The sequence below is a fragment of the Terrapene carolina genome, unplaced genomic scaffold, assembly GCF_002925995.2.
Source record: "Terrapene carolina triunguis isolate 2854851 unplaced genomic scaffold, T_m_triunguis-2.0 Scaffold68, whole genome shotgun sequence".
In the NCBI taxonomy this organism is placed as follows: Eukaryota; Metazoa; Chordata; order Testudines; family Emydidae; genus Terrapene; species Terrapene triunguis.
This window is the reverse complement of record NW_020664419.1, coordinates 56528396-56538398: the sequence shown is the minus strand read 5'-3', so window position 1 is coordinate 56538398 and position 10003 is coordinate 56528396.

Sequence of the window (10003 nt, the reverse complement as noted above, 5' to 3'; positions counted from 1 at the left end):
ACCATGGTTGCCTGCAAGCCCAATTCTGTTGCCTGGCACTGCGTCAGTGATCTCTCACACCAAACCGGCAGGCCCTCAATATAAGAGGAAAAATGCGACCTTGTAATGAAAGCACATGTGCTGTGTAATGTGAACAGCAAGATTAAATGTGAAAAAGTGTACCCATTGTTCTCTAAAATGGGTCTTTTTAACTACCACCTCTCCCTTCTCCTCCACCAGCTGCAAATGTGTCTCCTTCGCAGAGGCTAGTGAAGATTAGAAGACAAAAAAGGCGCACTCGAGATGACATGTTCTCGGAGCTCCAGATGTCCTCCCACGCTGACAGAGCACAGCAGAATGCGTGGAGGCAGACAATGTCAGAGTGCAGAAAAGCACAATATGAACGCGAGGAAAGGTGGCGGGCTGAAGAGAGCAAGTGGTGGGCTGAAAAGGATAGGTGGCATCAGCTTGCTGACAGAAGGCAAGAGTCGATGCTCCGGCTGCTGGAGCATCAAACTGATATGCTCCAACTTATGGTTGAGCTACAGGAAAGGCAGCAGGAGCGCAGACTGCCGCTAAAGCCCCTGTGTAACCAACAGCCCTCCTCCCCAAGTTCCATTGCCTCCTCACCCAGACGCCCAAGAACGCGGTGGGGGGGGCCTCCGGCCACCCAGCCACTCCACCCCACAGGATTGCCCAAGTAACAGAAGGCTGGCCTTCAATAAGTTTTAAAGTGCAGTGTGTCCTTGTCCTTATCTCCTCCCCCACCCCATCTGGCGCTTCCCTCCTCCTCCACCCCTCCTGGGCTACCTTGGCAGTTATCCCCCTATTTGTGTGATGAATTAATAAAGAATGCATGAATGTGAAGTAACAATGACTTTATTGCCTCTGCAAGTGGTGATTGAAGGGAGGAGGGAGAAACAAACAGAACTTTCACACCGTAGCCTGGCCAGTCATGAAACTAGTTTTCAAAGCTTCTCTGATGTGCACCACGCCCTGTTGTGCTCTTTTAACCACCCTGGTGTCTGGCTGTGCGTAATCAGCCAGGTGATTTGCCCCAACCTCCCACCCCGCCATAAATGTCTCCCCCTTACTCTCACAGATATGTGGAGCGCACAGCAAGCAGTAATAACAATGGGAATATTGGTTTCACTGAGGTCTATTCGAGTCAGTAAACTGCGCCAGCGCGCTTTTAAACATCCAAATGCACATTCTACCACCATTCTGCACTTGCTCAGCCTATAGTTGAACAGGTCCTGACTACTGTCCAGGCTGCCTGTGTATGGCTTCATGAGCCATGGCATTAAAGGGTAGGCTGGGTCCCCAAGGATAACTATAGGCATTTCAACATCCCCAACAGTTATTTTCTGGTCTGGGAAGAAAGTCCCTTCCTGCAGCTTTTTAAACAGACCAGAGTTCCTGAAGACGCCGGCATCATGTACCTTTCCCGGCCATCCCACGTTGATGTTGGTGAAACCTCCCTTGTGATCCACCAGTGCTTGCAGCAGCATTGAAAAGTATCCCTTGCGGTTTATGTACTCGCTGGCTTGGTGATCCGGTGCCAAGATAGGGATATGGGTTCCGTCTATCGCCCCACCAGAGTTAGGGAATCCCATTGCAGCAAAGCCATCCACTATAACCTGCACATTTCCCAGAGTCACTACCCTTGATACCAACAGCTCTTTGATTGTATTGGCTACTTGGATCACAGCAGCCCCCACAGTAGATTTACCCACTCCAAATTGATTCCCGACTGACCGGTAGCTGTCTGGCATTGCAAGCTTCCACAGGTCTATCGCCACTCGCTTCTCAACTGTGAGGGCTGCTCTCATTGGTATTCTGGTGCATGCAAAAGTTTTGCAGCCACTGGGAATCGTCTCACACCTGCAACACTATGTGGTCCCACCAGTCTGTGCTTGTTTCCCTGGCCCAGAATCAGCGTTCCACGGCATGAACCTGCCCCATTAACACCATGATTTGCACATTGCTGGGGCCCGTACTTTGTGAGAGGTCTATGTCCATGTCTATTTCCTCATCACTCTCATCGCCGCACTGCTGTCGCCTCCTTGCCTGGTTTTGCCTTGGCAGGTTCTGGTCCTGCATATACTCCAGGATAATGCACGTGGTGTTTAATGTGCTCATAATTGCCGCGGTGATCTGAACGGGCTCCATGATCCCAGTGCTATTGCGTCTGGGCTGAAAAAAGGCGCAAAATGATTGTCTGCTGTTGCTTTCATGGCAGGGAGGGCAGGAGGGTGGGGCCTAACAACATGTACCCAGAATCACCCGCGACACTGTTTTTGCCCCATGAGGCATTGGGATCTCAACCCAGAATTCCAATGGGCGGCAGAGACTGCGGGAACTGTGGGATAGCTACCACAGTGCAACGCTCCGGAAGTCGACGCTTGCCTCGGTACTGTGGACGCAGTCCGCTGACTTACTGCACTTAGAGCATTTTGTGTGGGGACACACACAATTGACCTTATAAAAATGATTTCTAAACAACCAACTTCTATAAATTCGACCTAATTTTGTAGTGTAGACATACCCTAAGATGACTCACTCTTTTTGGTAGACTTGATCTGAAGTTATGCTCTTGGACTGTATTGGTTCATCTCTCATGAGAGAGAATAGCCTCTAGTTCTGGGTACCTCCCTTTTTGGTGCTCAACTTTAGCGTTAACACACCAGCCGCCACAATGCTGAACACAATCTGTCAAGTTTTACAGTGATCATTGTCAGAATCATGTCATCTAATTCCATGGTTCACAGATGCATCCAAACAGTAACATTGTGTGATGTAACCAAGCCTGTGGAGACCTAGGGCCTGATTTTCTGAGGTTCTGAGCTGCCACAGCTCTCACTGACTTCAGCTGGATGCCCAGGAACAGGTTCCTGGAAACCTTAATGAGAACAGTTGCAGTCAAGTGGAGAGGGAGGAAGCCAGATGGGAGAGGATCCAGCCAGGCTGGAATGGTAGAATCATAGAATATCAGGGTTGGAAGGGACCTCAGGAGGTCATCTAGTCCAACCCCCTGCTCAAAGCAGGACCAATTCCCAACTAAATCATCCCAGCCAGGGCTTTGTCAAGCCTGACCTTAAAAACCTCTAAGGAAGGAGATTCCACCAGCTCCCTAGGTAACCCATTCCAGTGCTTCACCACCCTCCTAGTGAAAAAGTTTTTCCTAATATCCAACCTAAACCTCCCCCACTGCAACTTGAGACCATTACTCCTTGTTCTGTCATCTGCTACCACTGAGAACAATCTAGATCCATCCTCTTTGGAACCCCCTTTCAGGTAGTTGAAAGCAGCTATCAAATCCCCCCTCATTCTTCTCTTCTGCACACTAAACAATCCCAGTTCCTTCAGCCTCTCCTCATAAGTCATGTGCTCCAGCCTCCTAATCATTTTTGTTGCCCTCCGCTGGACTCTTTCCAATTTTTCCACATCCTTCTTGTAGTGTGGGGCCCAAAACTAGACAGTACTCCAGAGGAGGCCTCACCAATGTCAAATCGAGGGGACGTGATCATTCCCTCGATCTGCTGGCAATGGCCCTACTTATACAGCCCAAAATGCCATTAGCCTTCTTGGCAACAAGAGCACACTGTTCACTCATATCCAGCTTCTCGTCCACTGTAAACCCTAGGTCCTTTTCTGCAGAACTGCTGCCTAGCCATTTGGTCCCTAGTCTGTAGCAGTGCATGGGATTCTTCCGTCTTAAGTGCAGGACTCTGCACTTGTTCTTGTTGAACCTCATCAGATTTCTTTTGGCCCAATCCTCTAATTTGTCTAGGTCCCTCTGTATCCTATCCCTACCCTCCAGCGTATTTATCACTCCTCCCAGTTTAGTGTCATCTGCAAACTTGCTGAGGGTCCAGTCCATGCCATCCTCCAGATCATTAATGAAGACATTGAACAGAACCAGCCCCAGGACCGACCCTTGGGGCACTCCGCTTGATACCGGCTGCCAACTAGACATGGAGCCATTGATCACTAGAACAGGAACTCGAGACAACTGTTGTAGATGGCACATTCAATTTGTTTGGAGATGAAGGCTAGAAGTGAGATGAGGTAGGCAGGTTGGGTCAAGGTACATTTTTTGAGTGGAGACCCAAGCTTGATTGTGTTTGGAAGCAAAGGAGCCAGAGGACAGCCAGGAAATTCAAAATAAAAGTGAATATTCCATCTTTCACTGAGACTATTGGCCATTGTTGCCTCTTGTGTCTCCCCCAGAGCACACAAAACAGAGTATCAGCCTTTGAACGGTCTCTTTGCCTTTACCTTCACCTAAATAACTTAGGAATGTTGTGCTAACTTAGAATTACGTCCTTTTTCTTTTGTAAGAAAGTGTGATTAGTTACTGCTACTAAGGGAGAAAACATACTGCCACTACGTTGCTTTTGGCTGTGGTGCTGCTCTAGTTTCACTCCATCTTACAAATGAGGTATTGTCTTCTAAAATTACATTGCTAATTAAAGCTGATACAGCCAAGCCCTAATGAATGCAACTTTGATCTACAGAGCACCTCTACGCAATCCTTCTGGCATGCAAACAGCCGTTCTACAACAAGGCTCAACTGCTGCTTGAAAGCCAAGGATGTTGGGCCCAGTTTGCTTAGTGCTCTAGACTAAACAAAGTCTAAAGCTTATTTCAGTGCCAGATTATGAGTTACTGAAATTTACTCCCAAACGATTCCAGCTAAGAATGTGTGGCCCACTGCAATGATTAGTCCAGCCCTTTTAAAACAAGCCTCATCTTTTACTGATGTTACCACCCCGAGTGGGCTGCCTGGCAATTGGGGATTTGCTGCTGGGTTCATTACCCAGGAAAAAGGGAATAGAGGTGGGAGAAGAGAAAAAGAAAGTTTTAGAGTAGATGAGTAGAAAGAAAGAAGGGAGAGTGCGCTGATTAGGTTACAAAAGAGAAGAATAAGATAGTGGGAAGAGATGAGTGATTTGGGAAGACAAGGAAGGAAAGACAGATTGGAACAGCACAAAGCAGGGAAAGATAGATTCAGGGAAATGGACAAAAAAAATTGGAGAAAAGGAAGGATCAAGATATGCATTAGAAGGAAACAGCCTGTATTTCCATATATGCTTAGAATTGACTCCTTAGCCTTAGGAAGACAGGGTCACCTGCTCTCACCACAGACTATTTAACCAGTTTTCAGGAAGCTTTAAACTATCATAGCTTCAACTGATCAGGCACATTAAATCCATGTTAGCTCATTGTGAAACACACAGGACAACAACAGATCAAAAAAGAAACAGTTTTTTAGAGAAATCACAAATACTTGCTCAAGATACCCAAGAGCACAGAGGAGACAGGAGTGTCAGCAGTTAATAATGAAGCGAAAGAAAATACTGACAAAGTTTATAGGGTGATCCCTTTACTCACTGAGGGAGAGAGTAAACAGTCTACTAAAAGACATGAATATATCTAACGACATTTTTCTTGACAGAAGTGTCCTAAGAGACAGTTATATTTATTTTATAATGACATGGAAGGTGGTGACAAGCGGTCACCTTATTTGTTAGATTAATTTGTTAACTTTTTTATTCTGGTTTTATTTCCATAATTTTCATCAATAGTGAAACATACTGACACAAAATACAGTCCACAAATCACTATAGATGGTGACTAAAAAATTCAGGTTTAAGAAAAATCATTCAAACATTGTTTTTAGGCATGTAAAAGTTGCACTTTACAATAAGGGTAATAGAGATAAAAGAACCAGTGAATTACAGGAAGAATATAATTTAAAAGCAAGTCTTCAGTGGTATCCAAATGATCCCTTTAACAGGAGTAGCTGATTCAGGCCTAATCTCCACTTAAAAATTAGATTGACCTAGCTACATCACTCAGGGCTATGAAAAATATTATGTCCCAAGAGCTGTAGTTAGGTTGCCCTAACCCCTGGTGTAGACATGGCTAGGTTGCTGGAAGAATTCTTCTGTCAAACTAGCTACTGCCTCTGAGAGTGGATTAACTCCATCAACAGAAAAACCCCTTCCATCAAAGTAAGAAGCGTCTACGCTATGACGCTACAGCAGCGCACCAGCAACGCCATAGCTGTGTGGCTGTAGCATAGACATGGCCTAAAATGGTGTCTGAATGTCTGCTGAGTCACCCTCAGCTCATCTACTAGAATTCTGCATAAAAAAATAGAAGACAATTACTTATGGTTGAGTCACGTTTGCATGTGGGCCCAATTTGTTCCAACACATTTGAAAAGTCGGTGGTGGCTTTCTGAGCCAGAGGTCTTTGAAAGAAACCCTACGGGAAGCTTCTTAAGCGGACATTGATGTTATGTTATTGTTTTTGAGAGATCAATAAATCTAAACCCCAGGAAAGGACCCGATCTACATAATAACTTAGATTCTGTGTGTAGCATGAACACAATGAGTGCCTTAATGCTGAAACACATGAATTTGTGTTTGTAAAGTCAAAGGTTTCCTTTTATGGCTTTGTGTAGATTTTGAAAGAGCAGAAAAGTTGTATACTTTTTAAAATCATACTATTTAAGGCCTCCTTTATAGCTTTAGGCCCCGGTCTAGCAAAGACTTATGTATATGCTTAAGTTTACACACTGCAAGTAGTCTGGTTGGCTTCAGTGGGACTACTTACAGTGCACAAAATTACGCTTGCAGGATTTGAATATTAGGTTGTGACCTTGTGACTCTTTCCTTATCAATGGCAAGTCCCAAATCCCAAACACGTTGATATTCTAAAATACTTGATAACAAAGGGCTAAAAACTTCTGATTTGTCGTTTCCCCCAAACTAAAGAAAAATCATCATATGAGCTAAATGAGATTCATAGGTTAAAATGAGTAAGTTTCCTTACAGCACAACAAGAAAATATCCAAGACGACTTTGCTACGCAACATAAATTTTACATTAACATGAAAAGTAGGAACCACAAAAATCTTGCCAGAGGTTGGCCTAACAGTACATTTAATCTGCTCAGAGAATAGAGAAGAAACTATAAAAGAGAAAGTGTGCTATAAAGAACTAAGTTCTTCAGGAAATTAAACGCTACCACAATTCCTGCTGGAAAGGAAGACCGGACTTCGTGGTTAAGGCACTGGACTCAAAAACACTCAGTGCAATTCCTGGCTCTGTCACAGCCTTCTCGTGTGACTTTGGACAAGGCACTTAATCAGTAGTTCTCCATGCATAATGAGGCAATACTACTTCTTTTCTCACATTCTCTGACTTACCTATTTAGGCTCTGACACTGCAAAAAGTGACAGACATGTAACTTTACACATGTGAGTAGTCCCTTTGTGACCAAATGGTTGCAGGGTCAGGGCTAGGGTTGCCAGATGTCTGTTTTTTGACCGGAACACCTGGTCGAAAAGGGACCGTGGCGGTTCCGTTCAGCACCACTGACCAGGCCACTAAAAGTCCAGTTAACGGCGCAGCGGGGGCTAAGGCAGGCTCCCTGCCTGTCCTGGCTCTGTGTGGCTCCCAGAGGTGGCCAGCATGGCCAGCTAGTAGGTGCAGGGGCAGCCACAGGGGCTCCAGACACTGCCCCCACCTCAAGTGCTGGCTCCGCAGCTCCCATTGGCGGAGAACAGTGGCCAATGGGAGCTGCGGAGATGGCGCCTGTGGGTGCCAGCAGTGCACAGAGCCTCCTGGTCCCTTCGCCTAGGACCCAGACATGCCAGCCACTTCCGGGAGCCATGTGGAGCCAGGGAGCCTGCCTTAGCCCCGCTGTGCCACCGACTGGGAGCTGCCGGAGTTAAGCGCTGCCTGGCTGGAGCCTGCAACCCAACCCCCTGTCCCAGGTCAGAACCCTCTCCCGCATGCTAACTCCCTCCCAGAGCCCACAGTGCTCACCCCCTCCCTTACCTATACCCTAGCCTTGAGCCCCCTCCCAGAGCCCACACACCACACACCCTCCCACACCCCATTGCCCTGCCCCAGCCCCAAGCCCCCTCCCACACTCAAACTCCCTCCCAGAGCCTGCATCCCAAACCCCTCATCTCTGGCTCCACCCCAAAGCCCACACCCCCTTCCATACCCCAACCACCTGCCCCAGCCCTAAGCCTGCTCCCTGAACCCCTCATTTCTGGCCCACCCTGGAGCCTGCACCCCCAGCTGGAGCCCTGACACCCTCTTGCACCCCAACCCCCCACCCCAGCCAGGTGAAAGTGAGGGAGGGAAGGGGATAGAGTAAGTGGGGGGGGGGGGTAGGGCCTTGGGGAAGGGGCAAGTCAGGGGGTGGGGCAAAGGTCTTTGGTTTTGTGCGATTAGAAAGTTGGCAATCCTAGTCAGGGCTTTACATTGTAAGTTACTTGGGGGCAGTACATGTACAGTGCTTAGGACAATGATAAATATAGGTTGCCACAGTCTTCCTATGGACTAGGACTGAATGTTCCTGAGGTTATAATGCAGTTATGTTAAATGCTAAAGTCAATCTGTGACCAGGAGATAAAAAAAGCAAAAAAAGAGTTTCTGGATAAGTGATTTGGGACCTGTGGAGAATTAACGGCAGAGAATGGGGTTTCTTACCATCCTTTTCTTGGATGTTTAGAAATCCTGAGGATAGAGAGAAAAGTTAGGACTCTGAGCTCCAGTTCTTCCCTTCTACAAGTAACAAGTTCATGGTGATTTCTAATTAATTTTTTTAGCTCCTTCACTGTAGTGGGAAGTGTTTCTTTCATGGTGCACATGTGAGCAACATATGGATGGGGGAAGGAAAGCAGTTAGCACTCCTTTTTCCTAAATCCCTGTCTTGCCAACTTTTCCCTAGAACAGAGAGGAGGTTATTTTTCTTTCTTATTTACAACAGCAAGCAGACTAGTTAGATGTCATATGGCTACAGCATAGCTGAAGTTTAGGAAAACAGACTCTTGTGTTTCCCATTAGAAGGAGAAAGTCCAGAGTGTAGCAGGCTTTTTTCTTTCTTTCTCTCAATACATGATAATGATCAGTACTTAGGTAAGAGCTAGCTTTCATTCATTCATTCAAATAATAAATACCAGTTGTTTCCTCTTTCCAGCCTGACACAGGCACTGTCAGCTACTTCCTAACAACTTATCTTCCATAAGGTCCAACTGTGGCTGATTTAAGGCCTAATAATCAGCAGAAATAAGACAGGTGTCAGGACTTTGTTCATGGGTATTTTGCTGAATAGCAGACCCAGCAGGACCCTATTCCAATAAGGCAGGCTGTTTTGGCATAATGCAACAGTAAAAATTCCAGGAGCTAAAGTGGGTCAAATTCTGCCCTCAGGTGATTGCACAGGTATAAGCAAGGAAAGAAATTGTTCCCGAGTCTGGATATACTTGACATGTTGGCACTTACACATTGTTGCTCTGTTTTACCTTTTTCCTTTGCTCTCACTTTGAGTCATCACTTTTCAACATGTCTGTCAGCCAGCAAAAGGTGCTCTTCAGCGTAAAAAAATTAAGTTTAGTGGGAAGTTGAAATATTGCTCAAGCGGCCTCATCCTGAAAATGAGACAACAGGAGCCACAGAGTGTTCCTCAAACCATTGTGCAGTTAGCCAAATGCAGGCATCGTAGGCAGTTATTGGTGTAACGTGTTTCTGTCCTACTTAGTTAAATGAGTTATCCTGAAATCAACCTCATTCTTCAGTGAAAAGAGTAGAATAATAAACCTCAACCTTGGCTTGAATTATTGGCTTGAGAGAGAGTGTGTATTTGTTTGGATGGGAGGAAATACTTGGTCCCAATCCTACAGAGATCCTGCAGACTTCACTTTGAAGCTAATGAAACATGTGTCCCAGTTTAGTCTCATGCTTAAGTCTTTGCAGAATCAGGGCTAGGGAATAGGGGTGTATAAGAGCAACAGACATGGAGGATTCAGAATGTATGAGAATTATGAGCTAACTAGAGATTATTCAAACTTTAATAGGCTCAATTCTATTTAAAACTAGGCAAATGCACAGCTGAGTCACAATCAAATCAGTCCCTGTACCTTAAAAATCCTTTTTTGTGATCAGTTTTTTTTTATTGCAGTCAGGTGTGATCAGATTCTGTGTGTGATCAGGAC